Raw genomic sequence first — 23,223 nt, forward strand, 5'->3', positions numbered from 1 at the left:
GTGGCTGTTCGCAGATTGGGCTTACGTTTAGATAGCACCTTACAACCACCAAATGTTCCAAAGAGCTTTCAGGCCAGCGACGCCTATTTGAAATGTAGTCACGATTGTAAATTAGGTAAAAGCAGCAGCAAAATCCCACAAACAGCAATGTGATAATGGGCAGGTAAATTGTTTTTAGTGGTGTCAGTTGAGGGCTGTATGTCAACCAGGAATCTAGCGACAGCTCTCCAGCTCTTCTTCAAATAATTCCATGAGATCTAACCTGAGACAGCAGATTTCGCTCCAGTTTCATCTGGAAGACAGCACTCTTAGTGCAGGCACTAGATTTTACATTCAAGGCTCTGAAGTGGTAATTGAACCCACAACCTTCTAACTCAAAGGCAAGAGTACTACCGACTGAACCGTGGCTGACTGTAATTGCATTTATATATTGCCTTATCACCTCACAATGTCTTAAACTATGAACAAGTAACTTCTGAAGTGCAGTGAAAACTGTTTTATGGAGAAATAAATTTTAATCTCAATGCTATTGTAAAGTCCACTTGACTGTTTAAAAACACAGTGGAGTCTATGAATTATGCAAAGATTCTTTTTGCCATTTCTTAATATAATTTTAACACTGACTCTTGTCTGTTTGCAAAGGGAATGGGGAAATAATTTGGGGGTGTTGTCTGGTGACAGCAACTGTCATTAAGCTGGAGCAACCTGGGTTTCTCAGCTTGGAAAGGAGGGACCTGTGAGAAGGTCCTGTGCAGGGTGTAAATGGCATATGGGAAAGGTTATTTCAGAATATGTTTGAAATTAAACTGTGGGATTAGAATGTGGGGAAACAGTTTTGAACTGGTAAGAGTAATGTTGATGTAAGGAAGCTCTCCTTCATGCAGAGACGCTCTGAGCTTGGGCTGGACTTCCAGATGACGGGGGAGATGCAAACCCCGGTCTCACTTAAAGAAGCAATCAAATGCATCACTGGGAGAAGATAGGGTTGTTCTGAATGGATAAATTAAGTTGCTGAATGACCTTCCATATTAGTATCTTGTGATCTAGCATTTTCTGAGTAGATGGATTTCCTTTCTTATATCCCTATTTAGAAAAAATAACACTCAAAGCAAAGCAGGCAACAACATTTAAGTGAGGGGACATGATGTTGGTCAGGGAAAGCGGCCATAACAGATGAAGAATAAGTTGCTTCATGATTTGTGGCTTTGGAGATAAATTGTTGACCACCCAACTTCCCTTCCCTTTCCCCTTGCTAGCTGATATTGTTAATGGTTCTCTCTCCTCAGCCAATGTCCTCCTCCCCTTCGAATTTGCTGTCCTCATCGCTCTACTCACATAGCCCATCCTTGATGCTTCTATCCTTACAAATTGCCACACCCATCCTTTCCTCTCCAGTCATCTTCCGATAATTATGAACAAAGATTCCTTACTTACAAAAGGAGTAAATTAATAGACTATAGAGTCAGTATTGAAACACTCCGCAAGCTGGGTACAGTGTCTGTGGGCAGAAGTGAGGTTAATCATTTAGATAATGCCATTTTCATTTGGTAGTGCATTAACTTGTGGTGTCTGTATTGATGTTGCCCCTGGCTTGCTGAGCATTTCCAGCATTTTCTGTTTTTTCCAGATTTTCAGCATCTGCAGTATTTTACTCCTTTGCATTAAAACACCTGGATAATGTTAAAGCCAGAGAGATTACAGAAATGCACCTTGTATCCCTTGGAGTATGGAAGGTTAAGGGGTGATTAATTTGAGGTTCTTGGGGTTTTGAAAGGGATTTATAGGGTACATGGAGAGAAATCTTTTCTGTTGGTGGGTGCAGTCTAGAACAAGAGGACACAACCTTCAAATCAGCGCTGGACTATTCAGGAGAGAACTTGGGAAATTCTTCTTCACACAAAGGGCAGTCTCTCTCCAACAAAAGGCAATAGATGCTAGCTCAATTAATTTTAAATCTGAGATCAATAGACGAGAGCTAGCCAAGGGTATTAAGGGACGTGGAGCCAAACTGTGTGGATGGATGGTAGGAGGTAGATCGGCCAATATTTCACTGAATGACTGAATAGGCTTGATGGGCTGAATGGCCTCCTCCTGTACCTATCGACGATGCCAGGAGATAGTGATAGGTCTTTATACACAGCGATACCTTTCAACACCCGCAGTCACAATGAACATTAATTTCTTTCCACCAGCAATGAGTTGCTTACAGGTTACATAGAATTACTTGCCAATGTCAAGCTTTGTACTGTTATTACCCTCTGATGAGTCAAAGCCGTTGCTTAAAAAGAAAAAAAAATGCATGAAATCAAACAAAGTTACAGGAATTGAATTGCTACTGGGAGAATTGCATTCAGTTTTGAGGTAATAAACACATCTCCTGTAACATATATGTACAAATAGATTTATTGCTTTAAGTTAACTTCATTCTGTCAGATTTCCATAATGTTCAAAATTTCCCCATAATGCAGTTACCTGTTACCATAAAAACAAGTTTATCATTTGCCCAGTACTTTTAAAAGTGAAGATTCAGGCGTTTTGGTTTGAAGAGTTTGCATTCCTATAGCACCTCATCCACTCGCTCTGAAACGTTTCAAGGTTTTTCACAGAGATTGAATTATTTCCATTTGAGATGATTGCACCTTACGGAGAAAACATGACAGTCCGTTCACCACCAGATTCCACAACAAGCAATGAGATGAGTACATAGCTCTTCGGTTTGGTTTTGTGGGGTTGTTTGACTGAACATTGGCAAGAAAACCAGGAGAACTCCCTGCTCTTTTTTGAATCATGATGTAGGGATCAATAACTGGAACAGGCAGCCAAAGCTTTGGCTTTTGTCTCACCCACAGGAGGGCACCTGTGACAGCGCAGCTCTCCCTCGGTACTGCACTGGAGTGTTAACTCTCGGATTGCATCGAGTGCCTTCAATCCATCACCTGCTGATGTTGAGTGTGGGGTGGTGGTGGGGGTGGGGCTGGTGGGTTGCGGTAGGGGGCTGGGTGGTACAAAATATTTCCAATTGAGCCAAGCCGAATGGTTTCCCGTTTCACTCTGTCACTTCAGTAAATCCTATAAGGGAGAGAAAGAAAGTCAAAAGCAGAGAGCAAATCCGAGTTGTTCGACATTGCTGCTAGTCTCCCCAGCTCATTGCATGCCTTCCCTACACAGGCATCAATTCTTTTCAGGCGGATATAGAATAGTCTCAATGGTGCACCCAGCTGAGGTTGTGAATAGGACCATCCAAGAGTAGCGAGGTCATGGGTTTGATTCCTGGCCTGTGCCATGTTTGCTCTTCTCAGCCGGGGCAGTAGTAGGGACACTGCAATCCTAGTTATCCTGCATCCAGAAAAGGGGAAAATTGACCAGTTTTATCTGCTGGAAGCACATATATAGGAACATTTGTGTGAGGGTTGAATTGGGTTCAGCTGTGACGCCACTGTGGCCAAATAGCCTGCCAATGAAATTGTCCCAAGGTCTCAAATCTAAAATTTGATGTTGGGAAATAATTAGGGCTCTGGAATTCCCCACTCTAAAGGGTTAGCATCAGGAGAACCTAACACTGGTGTAACTACTGATGTAACCATGATGCAATGTCACATGACTAAGGGACTGAGATCTGGTGGGAAGCAGAAATACAACCTCATGGTAAATTACTGAGACGTATATAGATCTGTAAATAAACAAGAATAGTTTTTATGAATAACAGTCTATGGTAGCATTCTTAGGGTAACAGGCAAACCCTACACAAACCCCATCTAGACCCCGTACCCTAATCCCATTCTCTCTGCCTCTCCGCCCACCCCTCCTCCTTCAAGACCCCTTGCAAGGCCCATCTCCTTCGCTAAGTTTGGTCACCCCACTCCTAACCTCTCCATCTCTGACTCTGTTTTCCTCGGAAGTGTCTTGGCAGCTTATGTCTATGTTAAAAGCACTTGCACAGACGCAAGTTGTAAAATGAAAACCTACTGTCTCCTTACAAATTGGAAGTTAGGCCACAGTTTGTTTCTTGTCATTTTTTTTTTTGGAATTGCATTGACTGTTTAATTTAGCAGCAATGTTATTTGTGTTACTCTATCCATGTAACTCACGGCAACAGAGTAGCATAAACATTACCTTCGGCACAACGTTGGATCCACAATAATTTGAAACTTGTGACATCTTTGAAAGCATTAATCAGCCGCCGAACGCAGAATGAGAAAACTGATAGCATGATTTAATCTTTCCAAATTCTGGGTTAATGAAAACGAAAGATCAGTTTGAAATTGGACTCCATCATGAGCCAGTATTTTTTGTCTCCCTTACGCTTTAAGCAGCGACGAACATTAAATACGTAAACTGGAAATAGTTTGACCTTCCTGGGTTCGGAGTACAACAGTTATTTGTCTCTATATTTAATTTTAAGACGACAAGCCTTTTACCAAAGGTACGTTTAATCTTTTGTGAAAGTGACTCCACGTTATATACGGAGCTTGCACTCATCGAAATGGCTTCACAATTATTGATGATATGCCCATCTGCTGAAGAGCTTCTCCAGTTCCTTTTTTTTTAAGCTGGAAAACCCAAAAGTCAGCATTGATTTGTGCTGAATTGTGTTCAATAGTTAATGAAATGATTGTCATAAGGCAGTACATTTAAGCCACTAGGATGAGCGCTCTTCAATAATGCACCACTTGATTCATGAACCTGCTGTTATTTCTACCCCTGAGACATAAACAAAATGAGCACGCCCATTACTTATTGATTGGATGTTTTTTTCCTTTTTTTAAAAAAAAATAAACCAACTCAGTACGCTGGCTCTCAACATTTAGTCATTTCTGTTGTTATTCAAATTTTGGGGGGGGTTAATTTTCTGTTTAATTTGGTGAGCGATGTTGGCGCTGGCAGTTGGGACAGTGATTTTTGGCTTTCAGTGTCAGAATTATGGCTGTTGAACGTTTTGAACAATTGGCCATCTGGTGCGAGGTAATGGTGGGTGCCTCTATGTGTGGCATTATAGCTTTGCACAGCTCAGGATGGATCTGGGATGAAAGATGCCAAGGGTTGAATCTCACTGTACTGGAGTCATGGTAGATGCTAGAATTACCCTGATTACAAGACCCTTGGGATGATGCTGAGAAAGGACAATGGGAACATTGTTTATTTCATTTTTCTTCATTAATAGAAATTCCCAATGTAAGGCAAGCTTATCATATTTGCCTAAACAGCTGTTTCTCAGAATTCATGACTTCGAGGTATACAAGGAAAGGGAGAAAAAGAGAGAACATGACCAAGGCACTTTATAGCCAATGAGCTGCCATTTATTGAAGTGTTGTCACTGTTATAATGTAGGAAATGTTGCTGCCAATTTGTGCACAGCAATGTTGCACAAACAGAAATGTAATAATGACCAGATAACTTGTTCTTGCAACATTGATTCAGAATCAGAATCACACAGTGCAGAAGAGGCCCTTCGGCCCATCGAGTCTGCACCGACACGTGAGAAACACCTGACCTACCTACCTAATCCCATTTGCCAGCACTTGACCCATGGCCTTGAATGTTATGATGTGCCAAGTGCTCATCCAGGTACTTTTTAAAGGGTGTGAGGCAACCCGCCTCCACCACCCTCCCAGGCAGTGCATTCCAGACCGTCACCACCCTCTGGGTAAAAAAGTTTTTCCTCACATCCCCACTAAACCTCCTGCCCCTCACCTTGAACTTATGCCCCCTTGTGACTGACCCTTCAACTAAGGTGAACAGCTGCTCCCTATCCACCCTGTCCATGCCCCTCATAATCTTCTACACCTCGATCAGGTCGCCCCTCAGTCTTCTCTGCTCCAGCAAAAACAACCCAAGTCTATCCAACCTCTCTTCATAATTTAAATGTTTCATCCCAGGCAACATCCTGGTGAATCTCCTCTGCACCCCCTCCAGTGCAATCACATCTTTCCTATAATGTGGCAACCAGAACTGCACACAGTACTCCAGCTGTGGCCTCACCAAGGTTCTATACAACTCCAACATGACCTTCCTACTTTTGTAATCTATGCCTCGATTGATAAAGGCAAGTGTCCCATATGCCTTTTTCACCACCCCACTAACATGCCCCTCCGCCTTCAGAGATCTATGGACACACACGCCAAGGTCCCTTTGTTCCTCAGAACTTCCTAATGCCATGCCATTCATTGAATACTTCCTTGTCAAATTACTTCTTCCAAAGTGTATCACCTCACACTTTTCAGGGTTAAATTCCATCTGCCACTTATCTGCCCATTTGACCATCCCGTCTATATCTTCCTGTAGCCCAAGACACTCAACCTCACTGTTAACCACCCGGCCAATCTTTGTGTCGTCTGCAAACTTCCTAATCCTACCCCCCACATAGTCATCTATGTCGTTTATATAAATGACAAATAATAGGGGACCAAGCACAGATCCCTGTGGTACGCCACTGGACACTGGCTTCCAGTCCTAAAGCATCCTTCTGTCATCACCCTCTGCCTCCTACAACTAAGCCAATTTTGAATCCACCTTATCAAATTACCCTGTATCCCATGTGCCTATGCCTCCTTTATAAGTCTCCCATGTGGGACCTTGTCAAAGGCTTTGCTGAAATTCATGTAAACTACATCAACTGTACCGCCCTCATTTACACACCTGGTCACCTCCTCAAAGAATTCAATCAAATTTGTTAGGCATGACCTCCCTCTGACAAAGCCATGCTGACTATCCCCGATCAAACCTTGCCTCTCCAAGTGGAGATAGATACTCTCCTTCAGAAGTTTCTCCAATAGTTTCCCTACCACTGACGTGAGACTCACTGGCCTGTAGTTCCCTGGCCTATCTCTATAACCCTTCTTAAATAGCGGAACCACATTAGCAGTTCTCCAGTCCTCTGGCACCTCTCCCGTGGCCAGAGAGGAATTAAAAATTCAGGTCAGAGCCCCTGCAATCTCCTCCCTTGCCTCCCTCAGCAGTCTGGGACACAAATCATCCAGACCTGGAGATTTGTCCACTTTTAAGCCTGCCAACACCTCCAATACCTTGTCACTCCCTATATCAATTTGCTTAAGAACCTCGCAGTCTCTCTCCCTGAGTTCGATACCTTCATCCTCATTCTCTTTGGTGAAGACGGATGTGAAGTATTCATTCAACACTCTAGTGATGTCCTCTGGCTCCACCCATAGATTGCCCCCTTGGTCCCTTATGGGCCCTACACTTTCCCTGGTTATCCTTTTCCCATTGATATACTTATAGAATATCTTGTGATTTTCCCTATTTTTACCAGCCAGAGCTTTCCCATATCCCCTCTTTGCTCTCCTAATAGCTTTCTTAAGCTCCACCCTGCACTTTCTGTACTCCACTAATGCCTCTGCTGATTTGCTTCCCTTGTACCTGCTAAAAGCCTCTCTTTTTCTTCTCATCGTAACCTGAATATCTCTGGTCATCCATGGTTCTCTGGGCTTGTTACTCCTTCCTATCACCCTAGAGGGAACATGTTGAGCCTATACCCTCTCCATTTCCTTTTTGAACACCCCCCCACTGTTCCTCTGTAGATTTCCCCACAAGTAGCTGTTCCCAGTCTACCTTGGCCAGATCCTGCCTTATTTTACTAAAATCCACTCTCCCCCAATCCAAAACATTTTTTTGCAACTTGTCGATTTCTTTGTCCATAATAAACTTAAACTGTACCATGTTGTGGTCGCTATCGCTAAAATGCTCGCCCACCACCACCTCAGCCACCTGTCCGGCTTCATTCCCCAGAATTAGGCCCTAGGATTGAGGGATAAATATTAGCCAGGACACCAGGAACAATTCCACTGATCTTCTAAAGAGTGCAGTGGGATCTTTTACATGTGCCTAAGAGGGCTGATGGGGCCAATGCCCCAACAATTGGCTGATCGAATCAAACGGCATGTTTGTTTGATTTTTCATAATAGGCAGAGTACAGATCATAGTCAACCAGCCCACACTGGCAAAGCCCAAGACAAAATGACTACTGTTAGAATTGGCATCACTTTCTGAACAATCCTGAGTGCGCTGATAGCTACATTCACAATCAATTTAAGATAATCAGTTAAGCTCGTAATGTAGCTCATTTACACTTGCTAGAAGTGACATACATTCATAGGCTGGAACCCATTCTCTGCAAACAAAAGGAATACATTCAAGTCTTGTATCTTTTTTGAATTATGCATGAGCTTGGGGAACCTATAGTTCCCCGTTGTTTTCTCCATGGCAACACCTCAGCCAATCAGAATCAACTTGCCCAATGAATCAGCACCCTTTTCTCCTGTAGTATAAATTGTTTGAAATTTAACATTCCTGCATTTATCCCGATGAGTTCAAGACAAAAAGCTTTGGCGACATGTCTCTTTTCATCAATTTTCAAGGTCTGTACTATCGAGCAACTGTATTTTATGCTTGAAGGTCCTGCAATCAGTCCTTTGTCAAGTTTCACCTAAAATCTCTGGACTTGGGTTAATGGTGCATGTCCTTACAATCAATTTGCACTTCTTATCAAGCATGCAGACACTACTTCTGCCTCTCTCTCAGCTTTTTATGAATCTTCAAGAACACAGTGAAAGGGCTGTATGCCTGTTGAATATCTGACTGACTAAAACAGGAAAAAGCTAGGTACAGCACTATTAAATGCGGAATATAAATCCCTTTGCTCTAACAATATATACCTCATCTCCTATCTCACAAATACATTGGGCAGAATCGTCCCAGATTAGCACTAAGTGCGGTCGCAGGTGGGAAAAAGGACGTTTCACCTGCCGGCTGCAATGGCGGCTTTTTGCGCCATATTGTCCTCTTCCTGGCGCACCCCGCCTCATTAATAACGCATTGCCGGGAAACACGCCGGGTCGCTGGCAGGAAGGCTTCTGATTCGCCTGCCCCACCGTCTCCTCAGGCCTTCAGTAAACCAGGTGCCATATTTAAAGGGCTCCCCTGCACAGAGCTAGCACTCTTCAAGGGAGAGGAAGCTGCTGGCTGATGGCTGCCAAGGGGAGGGAACATGTTGCCCCAAAATTTAGCGACAACTCCCTCGAACACCTACTAGACACAGACGAGGCCCGCCGCAAAGTCCTCTACCCCCGCTCTGGCTGCAGGAGCCCCATCAGTCTCACCACTCCGGTTTGGGAGGAGCTGACAGAGGTGGTCAGTGCCAATGCTGCACAGAAGAGGTCGGCCATCCAGTGCAGAAAACAGATGAATGATCTCATCTGTGCTGCCAGGGTAAGGCAACAATCTCATCACTCTAAACTCACACACTCACAAGCCCATCACACATTCACTGGTACCTCACTCACTGCCAGCTCAAGGGACTTCTCATTCCCATTCACTCTCTCACACACACTCACATCTCCATCTGGCCTCATCTCCTCTGGAGACTGCCTCCTCAGCCCTCACCATCTTGAGGCCACTTGCACAGATCAACATGTGCCCCCCCACACACCCTGGGATACCCCCATCTTCCCCAGTACAGCCTTTGTCCTGCAGCCTCTTCCCTTGCCTGAGGCCACTTCTCCCCCTTCCCCAAGCAAGCCCTCGCCCTGCAGCCATTGAAAAGCCATGCCCGCCTTACGGCTGGTCTAGTAGGTAGAGACCTACCTGTGAGCAAGGTAGGCAAACACACCTTGAAACCCCGAGAGAAGTGCAGCCCGCCAAGTGCTTATGTACAGTTGTGAATACACGAAGTGTGCAATCATGCCGTTGTGCCCGGATGATCCAAAGTGGGGAGGGAAGGGAGGGGGGAGTGATTCCAGTGAAAAGGACTGATAATGAGATGCTAAAATATTGAAATTAGGTTCCTGACATGCGGTGGGAACCACAGCCTGCCGTTGACAGGTGGAGTGGACGATTGCAAACTAGTTTCACGACAGCATGAAACTGATTTTTGGCTTCCTTGCCATGTTGTTTTCCCCCCCCACCCGCTACGATGCCAGACACCAACAGGGTCAGGAAATTCCAGCCATTGTTTCTACCAGCGTTATGACCTTTTCTATTTCGGAGTAAGATTGCCAGTTCTTGCTAAATTGCAGGTGGTTTTTATGGGCCAGAAACTTACCTATGTCGGGCGGGAATGGGCGGGGCTGTGCCCGGAGCCGCCCACTGCCATTTTACGTGGGCGGGCCAATTAAGGAGGGGGAGGCAGGAGAGTCAGGGCCTGAGCGCATGCGCACGAAAGAGCGCAGCCATCACCCTGAGGCACGGAGCTGCCTCAGGGAGATTAAGCTAATATTAAAATAATTAAATAAAGCATTTAAAAAGTTATCTAAACATGTCCCCTCATGTGATTGTGTCATGTGAAATTGAACATGTTTTTATATTTTGGGAAAATGTCTTATTTATTTAATATAGCTTTCAGAAAACCTCATCCCGCCCGTGGATGACGTTTCCTGGAAAACACAAAGGCCACCTGGGCTCTTCGCCTGCCCACCAACCTTAAAGTTGGACGGGCAGCACTGTTAGAACCATAGATCCATAGAAAAGTTACAGCACAGAAGGAAGCCATTTGGCCCATCTTGTCCATGCCAGCCTGAGGACACCCAGGTGCCCTTTCTAATCCCACCTTCCTGCACCCGGCCCATAGCCCTGCAGCTTACAGCACTTTACGTGCAGATCCAGGTACTTTTTAAAAGAGTTAGAGTTTCTGCCTCTACCACCAACTTGGGCAGCGAATTCCAGACACCCACTACCCTCTGCGTAAAAAAGTTCTTCCTCATGTCCCCCCTACACCTTCTGCCACTTATCTTGAATCTATATCCCCTGGTTCTAGAATTCTCCACCAAGGGAAACAATTTTATCCTGTCCATTCTATCTATTCCCCTCATAATTTTGTACACCTCAATCGAGTCACCTCTCAGCCTTCTTTGTTCTAAGGAAAATAATCCCAACCTATCCAAGCTCTCCTCGTAGCTACACTTTTCTAACCCTGGCAACATTTTTGTAAACCTCCTCTGCACTCTCTCCAGAGCTATTACGTTCTTCCTGTAATGTGGTGACCAGAACTGCACACAATACTCCAGTTGTGGCCTCACCAGTGTTTATACAATTCCAACATTATATCCTTACTTTTATATTCTATACCTCTGTCAATGAAGGAGACCATTCCATATGCCTTCTTTACAACCTTGTCTACTTGAACTGCTGCCTTCAGGGATCTGTGTACTTGTACGCCAAGATCTCTCACTTCATCTACCCCTCATAGTATATTCCTATTTATTGTGTAATCCCTGTAACTGTTTGACCTCCCTAAATGAATGACTTCACACTTCTCTATGTTAAAATCCATCTGCCACTTTAGCGCCCACACCACCAACCCATCTATATCGTTTTGGAGATTATGGCTATCCTCTACACTATCCACTACTCAGCCAATCTTTGTGTTATCTGCAAACTTCCCAATCGTGCCCTCATGTTCACGTCCAAATCATTAATATATAACCCAAATAGCAAAGGTCCCAACACCAAACCCTGTGGAACACCACTTGAGACAACTTTCAATTCGCAAGGGCATCCATCGACCATTACCCTTTGTTTCCTGTTACATAGCCAACCTTTTATCCAGTTTGCCACATTACCCTGAATCCCATGGGCTTTTACTTTCCTGACCAATCTGCCATGTGGGACCTTGTCAAATACCTTGCTAAAATCCATGTACACAACATCCACTGCACTACCTTCATCAACCCTTCTTGTCACTTCCTCAAAGAATTCAATCAAATTTGTGAGGCAAAACTTTCCTTTAACAAATCCATGCTGACCATCCCTGACTAGTCCATGTCTTTCCACATGACAGTTAATCCTATCTCTCAGGATTGATTCTACTAATTTGCTCACCACCGATGTTAGACTAACTGGCCTATAATTGTTTGGCATTTCCTTTGATACCTTTTTAAACAATGGAACAACGTTTGCATTTCTCCAGTTCTCCAGTACCTCCCCTGTATCTAGTAAAGATTGGAAAATCATCCTCAGAGCATCTGCTATCTCCTCCCTGACTTCCTTCAGCAGCCTCGGAAACAATCTATCTGGCCCTGGTGACTTATCAACTTTCAAGGATTTCAACCCTTCGAGTACTTACTCTCTTTTTATAACCAGCCCATCCAATTTCTCGCAGTGTTCCTCCTGGACTAATATATCTACACCCTCCCTTTCCTTTGTAAACATGGAGACAAAATATTCATTCAAAACCCTTCCCACAGCCTCTACATCTACACACAAGTTTCCATCTTCATCTCTGATGGGTCCCACCTTTTCCTTAACTACCTTTTTAGCATTAATGTATTGGTAAAACATCTTTGTGTTATCTTTAACTTTGCTTGCTAATCTTTTTTCATGCCCTCTCTTTGATTTCCTTATTTCCTTTTTTACTTCGTCCCTGCACTTCCTATATTCGTCTAGGCTATCTGCAGTGCTTAGTTCTTTGTGCCTATCGTACGCTTTCTTTTTCTGTTTGATCTTCCCCTGTATTCCTCTAGATAACTAGGGAGGTTTAGATTTGGCAGTACCACTCTTTCTTTTGTAGGCGACATGTCTACTTTGTATAATTAGGATCTCACTTTTTAGTGCTTCCCACTGGTTTTCCACTGTTTAATCCTCCAGCAGTGCTGTCCAGTCCACCTCAGCCAAGTCCCTTCTCATTTCTGCAAAATTTGCCTTCCCCCAGTTCAAGACTTTTACTTTTGCCTTATCTATGTCCTTTTCGTGGAAATGCTAAATCTAACTGAATTGTGATCACTGTCCCACTTGCCCTCCTTCGTTCCCCAAGACTAGGTCTAGAATTGCATCTCCTCTTGTTGGGTTTGTCACTAATTGGTTGAAAAAATTTTCCTGGACACACTGCATGAATTTTTCTCCCTCAGTGCTCCTTATATTGTTTGAATCCCAGTTGATATTAGGATAGTTGAAGTCTCCTACTATTATTGTCCTCTTGTTCTTACAAGCAGAAATTTGCCTACATATTTGTTCTTCTATCTCCCTTTCACTATTTGGGGGTCTGTAGTATACTCCCAGTAGTGTGACTGCCCCTTTTTTTATTTCTAAGCTCAATCCATAAAGCCTCGTTTGTTGACCCATTTAGTATATCATCCCTTCTCAAAACTGGAATTGATTTTTTAACCATTAGTGCTACCCCCCATCCTTTTTTATCCTCTACTCTATCGTGTCTGAAGACCCTATAACCAGGGATATTAAGCTGCCAGTTTTGTCCCTCCTTTAGCCAGGTCTCTGTTATAGCAATGGCATCCTGCTGCCATGTGTCTACCTGTGCCTTTAACTCACCTACCTTGTTTGTAATACTCCTTGCATTGAAGTATAAACAGTTTAACCCCGTCAATGTCCCTTGCTGGACACTTTTTAAACTTTGCTTCTCCTGTAACTCCATGTCTATCACGACGTCCCTAGCTAACGTTCTACCTCCATTTTTCTGACCTGAATCTGACCTATCTGATCCAACCCCTATGATCCCATCCCCCTGCCACACTAGTTCAAATACTCCCCAACAGAACTAGCAAAAGCCCTCGCAAGGACACTAGTCCCAGCTCTGCCAGGGTGCAGCGCGTCCGGTTTGTACAGGTCCCACCTTCCCCAGAACCGGTCCCAGTGCCTCAAGAATCTGAATCCCTACCGGCTACACCATCTCTCCAGCCATGTGTTCATTTGGTCTATCCTCTTATTCCTGCTCTCGCTAGCACGTGGAACTGGGAGTAATCCTGAGATTACTACATTTGAGGTCCTGCATTTTAATTTATCTCCTAACTTCCTGTACTGAGCTTGCAGGTCCTCATCCCCTAGTTTACCTATGTCGTTGGTACCAATGTGTACCACGACCACTGGCTGTTTACCTTCCCTCCCCAGAATGTCCTGTAGCCGCTCCGTGACATCCTGGACCCTGGCACTAGGGAGACAACATACCATCCTTGATTCATGTTTGCGGCCACATATGCATCTGTCTGTGCCCCTAACTATTGAATCCCCTATCACTATAGCCCTGCCACCTGTTTTCCTCTCACCCGCCTGAGCAGCAGAGCCACCCACGGTGCCATGAACTTGGCCGTTGCTGCTTTCCCCTGAGAGGCCACCCCCCCACAACAGTATCCAAAGCGGTATATCTGTTAGAGAGGGGGGATGACCACAGGGGACTCCTGCATTACCTTCCTGAGTCTTTTACTGTTCCTGATGGTCACCCATTCCCTTTCTGCCTGTGTAATCTTCACCTGCGGTGTGACCACCTCGCTAAACGTGCTATCCACGACTTGCTCAGCATCGCGGATGCTCCACAATGAGTCCACCCGCAGCTCCAGCTCCGAAATCCGGTTAGCTAGAAGCTGCATTTGGACACACCTTCTGCACACATGGTTACCAGGGATGCTAGAAGCATCCCTCATTTCCCACATCCTGCAGGAGGAGCATATCATGGGTCTGAGTTCTCCTGCCATGACGTCCCTCTCGATTAAGCTAGTTACTCCCTTAAAAAGTACGCTAGCTCAGGGCCTTATTTATGTCAGCCATGAACCCTGTTTCTTGACTAATTATACACGTACAGTACTACACTATACTTTTTTTTTTAGCTCCTACATCAGTATTAAGCAATGAATAACTTTAATAGATTGAAAAAAAACTCACCAGGATTTACTCACCAATCAGCTGCTTTTTTAAAAAATCCACTTTCAGAAGAGTGTCCCTCGCAGGTCTGGTGCACTCCTGGAGGTACTGCCTCTCCCTCTCTCTTTTTTTTGGTTTGAGGAGGAGGGAGGGATGGAAACACTACAGCAATGTAATGTTTGGGTTCTTTGACAGTGGGTCCTCCTTGATCCCCTTCTGAGTTGCGGTGTCTGCGCTGACTTCTCCCAGAATTTTTTTTTTTTTTTTTTTTTTTGTAAAAATATACTTTATTCATAAAAATCTTCAATCACATTCAAAACCATTTCAAAAACAACATTACAAGGGTACAATCCAGGTTAAACTTTTACAAAATGTATCACCAGGTGCATCAGTACAAACAATATTACAGTCATTTACAGCCTTTCATTTTGATCTGTACAGCCCGAGGGGCTCTAAACAGTTCCCAGTCTCTCGGTGCGCTGTGGTAGAAAGGTCTTAGACAGCGACCCTTCCCCATTGCGCCTTTGCGGCAGCTGCCCCAAGCTTTAGTGCGTCCCTCAGCACGTAGTCCTGGACTTTGGATTGTGCCAGTCCGCAACAATCGGTCGGGGACAACTCTTTGTGCTGGAAGACCAACAAGTTTCGGGCAGACCAAAGCGCGTCTTTCACCGAGTTGATGATCCTCCAGCTGCAGTTGATGTTTGTCTCGGTGTGTGTCCCTGGGAACAGCCCGTAGAGCACAGAGTCCTGTGTCACAGAACTGCTCGGGATGAACCTCGACAGCAACCACTGCATCTCTCTCCAGACTTTCTTTGCAAAGGCACAATCCACAAGGAGGTGAACAACGGTCTCTTCCCCACCACAGCCACCTCGAGGGCATCGTGCAGAGGGGGTGAGACTCCTGGCGTGTAGGAAGGATCTGACGGGGAGGGCCTTTCTCACCACCAGCCAAGCTACGTCTTGGTGCTTGTTGGAAAGTTCTGGCGATGAGGCATTCTGCCAAATGACTTTGACAGTCTGCTCGGGGAACCATCCCACAGGGTCCACCCTCTCCTTATCCCTCAGGGCCTCTAGGACGTTACGTGCTGACCACTGCCTGATGGACTTGTGGTCAAAGGTGTTTTTCTGCATAAATTTTTCCACCAGGGACAGGTGGTACGGCACGGTCCAACTACTTGGAGCGTTCCGCGGCAGCGTGGCCAGACCCATCCTTCGCAACACCGGGGACAGGTAGAACCTCAGCACGTAGTGACACTTGGTGTTTGCGTACTGAGGGTCTACGCACCGCTTGATGCAGCCGCACACAAAGGTGGCCATCAGTATGAGGGCGATGTTGGGCACGTTTTTTCCCCCTTTATCTAGAGGCTTGTACATCGCGTCCCTGCAGACACGATCCATTTTCGACCTCCAGATAAAGCGGAAGATGGCTCGAGTGATCGCCATCGCGCAGGAGTGTGGAATGGGCCAGACCTGCGCCACGTACAGCAACAGCGAGAGTACCTCACACCTGATGACCAGGTTCTTACCCGCAATGGAGAGGGAGCGTCGCTCCCACATGCCCAGTTTCCTTTTCACCATAGCCACTCGCTCCTTCCAGTTTCTAACGCATGCCCCGGTCCCTCCGAACCATATCCCCAGCACCTTCAGGCCGTCAGCCCTGACAGTGAAGGGGACAAAGGATCGGTCAGCCCAGTTCCCAAAGAACATGGCCTCGCTCTTCCCACGATTTACCTTGGCTCCCGAGGCCAGTTCGAACTGGTCGCAGACGTGCATCAGTCTGCGCACCGACAGCGGATCCGAGCAGAAGACGACGACGTCGTCCATGTACAGGGAGGCTTTTACCTGAGTGCCTCCACTGCCTGGGATCGTCACTCCTCTTATGCCCGGATCCTTCCTGATGGACTCGGCAAAGGGTTCTATGCAGCACACAAAAAGGACAGGCGAGAGAGGGCAGCCCTGCCTGACTCCAGATTTAATCGGAAAGCTATCTGTTTCCCACCCATTGATTGAGACTGCGCTACTGATGTTAGTGTAGAGCAGTTGGATCCAATTTCGAATTCCCTCCCCAAAGCCCATTTTGGAGAGCACATCCCCCATGTAGGTGTGCGATATTCTGTCAAAGGCCTTCTCCTGATCCAAGCTGATGAGGCAGGTATCCACACCCCTGTCCTGTACATAGGCAATCGTATCCCTGAGCAGCGCCAGGCTGTCAGAGATCTTCCTGCCTGGCACAGAGCAGGTCTGGTCAGGGTGAATCACCAATTCCAGAGCGGATTTGACCCGGTTGGCGATGACCTTGGACAGAATCTTATAGTCCATATTCAACAGTGAAATGGGTCGCCAATTTCTAATTTCCTCCCTTTCCCCCTTGTGCTTGTAGATGAGGGTGATGATGCCTTTCCTCATGGATTCTGACATGCTGCCGGCCAGGAGCATACTCTCGTACACTTCTAGCAGGTCTGGGCCGATCAAGTCCCACAGAGCCGAATACAACTCCGCCGGCAGGCCGTCGCTTCCGGGGGTTTTACTCTTCTCGAAGGACTCGAGGGCCTTAGTCAGTTCGTCAGGAGTTAGCGGTTTGTCTAGGCTCTCCCGCGTACTGTGGTCTAGGACCTCCGTGATAGAGGACAGGAAGGACTGGGAGGCCGTGCTGTCCGTGGGCTTCACGTCATACAGTCCGGCATAAAAGGATTTGCTGATCCTCAGAATGTCGGACCGTGATGACTTTACTGAGCCGTCTTCTTCCTTCAGGCTGCTGATCACAGAGCGCTCTCTGTGTACCTTTTGGAAGAAGAAACGTGAGCACGTCTCATCCTGCTCCACGGAGCGGACTCTGGAACGGAAGATGATCTTGGAGGCCTCCGAGGCAAAGTGCGAGGCTTGCTGGCCCTTCACCTCTTGGAGCTCCTCCTTGACATCGACCCCCATCGACTGCAGCCGGAGCAGATTCTGCATCTTTTCCTGGAGTCGGGACATTTCCCTCTGTTCCTTTCTAGCTTTCTGGGTGCCTTTGAGGATGAAAAACCTCTTGATGCTTCCCTTGATCACTTCCCACCAGTGTGTCAGGGACTCAAAGAGGGGTTTCACGGTTCTCCAACCTTTGTAATCCCTCTTGAGCTCCTCAATGTTCTCTGGGGTCAGCAGTTGCACATTTAGCTTCCATGCCCCCCTGCCCACCCTCAGGTCTTCCTCCAAGTGGCAGTCCGCCAGTAGGAGGCAGTGGTCAGAGAAGAACACCGGCTTGACCTCGGTGGATCTGACTGTGAATGCACGGGACACAAACAGGAAGTCTATCCTGGAACGAATGGACCCGTCTGGCCGCGACCAGGTGTATCTACGCTGCGCTCCGTCTGCAGGGTTGCTGAAGACGTCGTGCAGCTTGGCATCCTTAACTGTTTCCATCAGGGATCTGGACGTAGCGTCCAATCTGCTTCCGGCCCTGCCGGATCGTCCAGCCGCATCGATGATGCAGTTGAAGTCCCCGCCCAGAATGACCGGCCTGGAGGTCGCCAGCAGCAGTGGGAGCTGCTGAAAAACCTCCAGCCGCTCAGCCCCTTGTGCCGGGCCGTACACGTTAATTAACCGGAGTGGAGCGTTCTTGTACATTACGTCTGCTACCAGGAGTCGCCCGCCCACCACCTCCTTGACCTCGGAGACGGTGAAGTTGCCTCCCCGCAGCAGAATACCCAGGCCGGAGGAACGAGAGTCGTTTCCGCCCGACCAGATCGATGGCCCGTGGGACCACCATCGTGACCATTGCCTGTAGGAGCTGAGGTGCGGTATCGCACACTCCTGCAGAAACAACAGGTCAGCTTTGACCTTGGCTAGGTAGTCCAAGGTCGCAACACATCGCGTAGTAGATTTAATGCTACGCACATTTATGGATACAATCTTTAAACCCATTTTAAAGCCTTTATTCTCCTACCAAACCCACTGTCTCTGAGAGTCCCAGACCTTTAGTCTGCTCCTTCATACCCGTAGTGAGCTCAAATTCCTTCACTTTGGATGGGCTGAGGTAGATCTCCTTGGCCGTGTTCTGCTCCAGTGGCATCTGGAGGTTCACGTAGTGAGCGGATTTTGAGATGACCTTTGCTGGAGAAGCTTCTCCAAAACTCACCCCCTCTGGGGGGTTTCTGTTCCCGGCTTCCTGGAGCTGGGGTGCGATGATTGCCTCACTGCTCCCAGATTCCAGGGGCTGTGGTGCACTGGCCTCCTCAGGTTGCAGGCAAAGTTGGGGTGCGTTGGTCTCCTTGTTGTCTCCAATTTTCTGGAGCTCGGGTGTCTCGTCCTCCAACGCCCTGGAGCTTTGCCGCCTCTTCTGTCGGTGCCGCTCTGGCACTTCCTCATCCGAAGAGCTGCTGCCCTTGTCATCCGTGTCGGATGGGAGACGCCTCTTGCCGCTTCTCTGGGAAACGCCTTTGCTTCTTCTTCGCTCCCTCTTACTTTTCTTGTTCTTCACCGTCCGCCACTCCCCCTGCTGCTTTTCCACTGCTGCCTCCTCCTCCATTGATTCGCTGTCCTGAGGACTGGAAGGTTCAGGGGGTGGTGCTGTTGATTGGCTCTCTGTTGCCTCAATCTCTTTCTCCACCTTGTCTCTCTCTGTGTCCTCCTTTGTCCCGTTGAGCTCCCTGGGGGCCTTCTCCCAGAATGCTTCAGTCACTTCTCACTACCGCCCACTGTTGGATGCTCTTCCTCCTGTTGAGTGCAAAAGTCCTTCTCCTCGATCCTCTTCTGAGTTGCCATGTCTGCGCTGACTTCTCCCAGAATACTTCAGTCACTTCTCACTACCGTCCACTGTTGGATGCTCTTCCTCCTGTTGAGTGCAAAAGTCCTTCTCCTCGATCCCCTTCTGAGTTGCGTTGTCTGTGCTGACTTCTCCCAGAATGCTTCAGTCACTTCTCACTACCGCCCACTGTTGGATGCTCTTCCTCCTGTTGAGTGCAAAAGTCCTTCTCCTCGATCCCCTTCTGAGTTGCGTTGTCTGCGCTGACTTCTCCCAGAATGCTTTAGTCACTTCTCACTGCCGCCCTCTGTGGGATCTTGTTAGTTAGCTTTATTAGTTTCCTAATGGCCTTAACAGGCCTTTGACAGTTCGGCGGGTGCGCAGCCGCCTCTGGCGTGCGCCTGACGAACAAAAGATCTAAACGACGCGCTATGATGTTGGGACACACTCCCGACGTCATCTCGTATCGTTTTATGCGTTGGCGTGTCAGGCCCGCCCCCGCACGCCGATGCAATATTCTGGCCGTGCTTTCCTTTACTCGCAAAGCCACAAAGTGGGGATAATGTGGGGAAGCGGCGTCGAGGTAGAAGATCAGCCCTGGTCTTGTTGAATGGAGTGGAGCAGGATCGACGGGCTGAATGACCTTTACCTACCCCTGTTCCTAAACTCGTAAAGTCAACATCCAGCTGAGTGACTTGCTAGGCCGTTCTCTGACCCTGGAATCACATAGACACAGATTTCCTTCCTGAAGGACGTTAACGAATCAGATGGATTTTTATGACAATTTAAGAGAACTTGAACGACTGAGACATCGTTTCTCATTCTCAATTTATTAATGAAACGGATTTAAATTCCCCCTAGCTGCCGTGTTGGGATTTGAACCTGCGTTTCTGGGTCATTAGCCCAGGGCTCTGGATTACGAGTCCATTAATATGAAAACTGTGTACCCTTGTCAAATAGCAACTAGATTGAAACATTGAAAATCGCTTTCACATAAGAGCCTTTGAAATCACACTGGATTTGAAGCCAGGTCCCAGAGGTTTGATTCGCTGCTCTACCCATTTCCCTCATTCTGCTTCATGACGCTAATATTTGGCATTTTCTTTCAATGCAATTTCAAAGAGTGGGCGGCTTGAGTATTCATAAAGTACTCCTTGAATACTCTGCTGGGGTGAATTCTCATCAACGATATCATTCCTGCCTGTGTTAAGTGTTCATTTTCTCACAAGACCTGGATGCCACCCACATTCATAGCTCGTCCATTCACCCACACTGCCTGTCTGAAGCCTGCAGTACCTGATGTTTTTTGCTATTTTGGTACCTCAAGTTCAGAGCACATAATCCTATGATATCAACCAAGGCCAGGCAGAAAGGAAGCACAAATTATGTTCCTTCTGCTTGAAGAGTTCCTTCTGTGTGAGGATTTTTTCAATTAAACGATAATCCTATTTTCCTCCCAATGAAATGAATTGATATAGATACAGCTTCACATAAGAGGAGTATGGGTTTGAGGTAGACCCAATTGCTCACTCAAGCTTATTGCTCTAGTGGGCCAACTCCTCCAGGATAGAATTCAACTGCGTTAGTTTGTGTCTGTATGATTCGGCCTGGCAGAATATTCCAGAAACTTTTCAGCCACTTTGTTTGAAGGCCCTCCTGATTGTCTAGTTGAATTTTCATGAACCTTCGGGACTGGTTCGCTTAAACACAACGTTTTGTTTTTTGTTTTCAGCTATCGAATCGGGCGCGTTTTTCTGAGCGGCGCACAGATATTGCCTTTCCTTTCACTTGCCTCGTAAACATTCTCTGGGGTTTCGCAAGGCAAGATGCTGACAGTCAGCGAGCACTGGGGCCTATAGCAGATACCTGAAAAAAAAACGTTTTTAAAAAAAAAATTACAGGGCTAATTGCTGGAGACACTCTGGGGAATGCAGCAGGGGGCTGTCTCCCCTGCCCATGGTTCACCTCTTTGTCTTATGAAAACTTTCTCAAGCCCTGGTCTGTTGCTGGGAGGCTGACTCCATTTTGTTGGCAGCCTCTTTTGTATATAATATGTATATGCAGCCAGCGGTCAGAGAAATGCCGACAGCCCCGTCAAATGGACCTTAGTTGGGTCTTTAGTTATGGCAGGCAGCCTTCCAGTAATGTCATTAGTAAAACGCCCCAACAACAGGACTGCCTTATGGAGCCAGTTTAACACCATGATTTTACTGGGGGCCAGTAACATTCCAGCCCAAGAGAGAGACAGAAAGATTGGATGATAACAGAGGGGAAAAAGGAGAAAGGAAAGGGGCAAGGGTTTTTAACCTCGCCGGGCGGGCCCGGGAGCAGCCGCTAAACCCGCGATTGGGCCCCGACTGCCATTTCACGCTGGCCGGCCGATTAGTGGCCAGCCCGCATGACAGGTGTGCTCAGAGCCTCAGCGCTGCCGGGGTGGGGCCCGGAGGAGCATGAGCGCGAGCGCGTGCGCGGGGGTGGGGGTGGGGGTGCGCTCAGTGAAAGCTCCCTGAAGGCACAGAGAGCTGCCTCAGGGAGCTGAAGATTATTAACAATAAAAATAAAGAATGGAAAAATAAGGGAAGCACGCCTCCTCGCGTGACTCTGTCGCACGAGCAGGGACCTGTTAAAAATGAGTTTTAAAAGTTTTTATTTTTTTTAAATCGCTGGTTGAAACCTCATCCCACCCGTGGGTGGGGTTTCGCAAAAATGCAAAGGCTGCTTGGCCTATTCGCCTGCCCGCCAACCAAACGGTTGGACGGGTAGCAAAAAATTTGATTTAATTCATTGATTAAGGGCCTTAATAAGCCTCTTAATTGTCAGCGGGTGCCCTGCCGTCTGTCACACGAGAGAAATATCTCGCACGATGTCATCACGCACTATTTTAATCCTGTCCGGTTCCGCCTGCCTGCCTGATGACAGAAACACTCTGCCCGATGTTCTAACAGTTGTACGTTTTAAAAAAATTCTCCAACATTACTTAAAAGCGGAAGGAGTGAGAGTCCATACTTGTAAAAGTTAATTTTTAGTGTCAGGGAGGTTATTTGGCAGTAATCTACCACAACTCTTGCGCTGGAATGAACAAGCTCCAACTGTGGCAAGTTTAGCCCATATCCAGGATATAGTACAGGAACTTTACACTGTTCACTATGGCGAGATGGTACTTTTGTATATCTCGAACAGCAACTTATAAATTTTTGTGTTTAACTGCGCATACGGGCTGACCAGTGGCTGCTTTCCTGCTTGATTTGCAAATAAATAAGTGAACTCTGTTAGCCTCTCTGTTACCTTTACAACAAAGTTCAGTCCAATGGTTTGCTTGCATCACTGCCATTCCTCTCTTAATGGCCTTCTCTCTGAGCTAGAGAGACTGTGTGCTTTTTAACCTTGCCTCCTGATTCAGTTCCATTATGCTTGTAAGATGATATCTTTATGCCCCATCACCCTCATTTTGCATGTGATCACTTCATTTTGAAAAGATATCAACCTCGATTAAATGGTGACGGGTTGGACGAACTGTTGAACGTAGGCTAGACATCAGTGTGGTGGAAGTGATTATCTGGAGCAGTGAGTTAGATCATTGATCTTTCACCCCTGGGTTCTCCGCTTGAATGCATTGTAGAAAGTGAGAAAATATGCCAGAACTAAATGTCTGTTATGTACTTTTGAGTTTAACCACATAATATTCAGCTAGTTGACTGTGAAGGAGTACTGGAACAAAGAAAATGTTTTTTGTCTTTGTGCATTAGTGTACAAAGTGCAATTTTGGATCAAACTTTTGTTATAAATCTTGTAAACTTTGTGTGTCTGTGTGTGTGCGTGTGTGTGTGTCTCTCTCTGTGTCTGTGTGTGTGTGTCTATGTGTCTGTCTCTGTGTCTGTGTGTGTGTGTGTGTGTGTCTCTCTCTC

This window comes from Cetorhinus maximus, chromosome 21 (genome assembly GCF_964194155.1).
Source record: "Cetorhinus maximus chromosome 21, sCetMax3.hap1.1, whole genome shotgun sequence".
In the NCBI taxonomy this organism is placed as follows: domain Eukaryota; kingdom Metazoa; phylum Chordata; class Chondrichthyes; order Lamniformes; family Cetorhinidae; genus Cetorhinus; species Cetorhinus maximus.